Source organism: Ornithodoros turicata, chromosome 2 (genome assembly GCF_037126465.1).
Source record: "Ornithodoros turicata isolate Travis chromosome 2, ASM3712646v1, whole genome shotgun sequence".
NCBI lineage: Eukaryota > Metazoa > Arthropoda > Arachnida > Ixodida > Argasidae > Ornithodoros > Ornithodoros turicata.
Genome location: NC_088202.1, coordinates 121,321,178 through 121,322,804, shown reverse-complemented (window position 1 = coordinate 121,322,804; position 1,627 = coordinate 121,321,178). Strand labels below are relative to the sequence as shown.

Below are 1,627 nucleotides of genomic sequence, written 5' to 3'. Positions count from 1 at the left end.
GCGGCCCCGGCGAGATCTCTCCTATATTGCCAAAGCCTACCATGTCTATCACGTAGCGAAAAGCAGTGATGACGAGCTCGTTGCGGGGACTTTCGCCGTTGAAACATTCCTTCTCCACTTCTTCCCAAGAAGCGTGGGTACGGGAACAATTTTGTAAAGAGTGGTAGCTGAACATCTTCACGTAGTGATGACGCGAGCGCGGTGCGCGCTGCCTTTATACAGATAAACGCGCGCGCGCAAAGAACGGAGAATGAAAGCGAAACTGAAAAGCCACCCGTCGCCGCTAGGAGCGCGCGCGCGCGCGCAGCAGAGAGCCGAAACCGAAAACACCCGCGGCCGGCGCAGAGGGAGCTAGCAGCGCGCGCGCGCATGCGCGGACGGGTGGAGCAGAGGGCGCGCGCGCATCCATAGCTGCCGCTGCGCGTCGCCTCTCTCAGTTTCTCTCGGACCGTCGCGGAAGACGGACGTGCGCTCCGCGCGCTCGCTCAGTTTCTGGCTGCCTCTCGTAGAGAGCAGACGTGTGTGTTCTCCGCGCTCGCTCAGTTTCTGCCTGGAAGTTGCCGCGGGGGAAAAGGTGAGTGATTTGACGCGCTCCTTTTCTCGTATGTTTGCCGTGTTTAGCGGTGACCGCGCTCGTGTTAAGCCTTTTCTCGCATGTTTAGACTTGTTTTGCGGTGTCCAAGCCTGTTGACGCATGTTTAGCGATGTGTGGTTCCCGCCTTGTGTTAGCTGCGTAGTGTTGGGGTTAGGCCTAAGCGATCGCCCCCGTAAGCCTCTTTCCTCGTATGTTTGCCGTGTTTAGCGGTGACCGCGCTCGTGTTAAGCCTTTTCTCGCATGTTTAGCGATGTGTGGTTCCCGCCTTGTGTTAGCTGCGTAGTGTTGTGGTTAGGCCTAAGCGATCGCCCCCGTAAGCCTCTTTCCTCGTATGTTTGCCGTGTTTAGCGGTGACCGCGCTCGTGTTAAGCCTTTTCTCGCATGTTTAGCGATGTGTGGTTCCCGCCTTGTGTTAGCTGCGTAGTGTTGTGGTTAGGCCTAAGCGATCGTCCCCGTAAGCCTTTTTCCCCGATGTGTACTGTTTTCTGTTTAGCAGTAGCGGTTAGACCTTTTCTCTCGCATGCCTAGACTTGCTTAGCAGTGCTGTCATTTTTACCTGCCGCTAGTATCTTGTTCTGTCTTTCTCGTCTAGAGCTATGATGGTGGCGCCATCTGGTGTGATGCCTTGCAACTAAGTGGCCACCTGTCGTCGATCTCTGCAACTGCTGGGTGCAAACTACCAACATGGCGGACGCTGGTCACTCGGGTGTTGCGGAGCGGCTTCTTCGCCGCGGCATCGTTGATTTTCGAATAAATTGTTTCTCTCCACTCTATTTCTATCTTTTTATTCTATTTTCTGCCTATTTTTTTATTTTTTATGACCACGATTATCCGGAAACGCACAACTGGTCTGGACGCGAGATAGACATTCCCCAATTAGTGTGATGGCTCCCTGGAGGGTGCTGATTAATGTGGGGGGTCCCAATTAGCTCTAATTGCTAATTAATGGCGTCCAGACGAAGATGTGCGTTTCCGGATAAACGTGGTCAGTACTTACTACTGTTGCCCCCCTCGTGCACATATACGAGATCA

The 1,627-nt window shown here is 53.9% G+C and overlaps 1 long non-coding RNA gene across 1 annotated transcript; it reads left to right on the top strand.

Moving 5' to 3' along the window:
• Nucleotides 1-369: 369 nt before the first annotated feature.
• On the top strand, nucleotides 370-1,368 carry LOC135383997 (uncharacterized). The gene is made up of 2 exons (XR_010420196.1): nucleotides 370-574; nucleotides 1,188-1,368. It is a non-coding gene; the product is annotated as an uncharacterized LOC135383997 (long non-coding RNA).
• The last annotated feature ends 259 nt before the right edge of the window (nucleotides 1,369-1,627 follow it).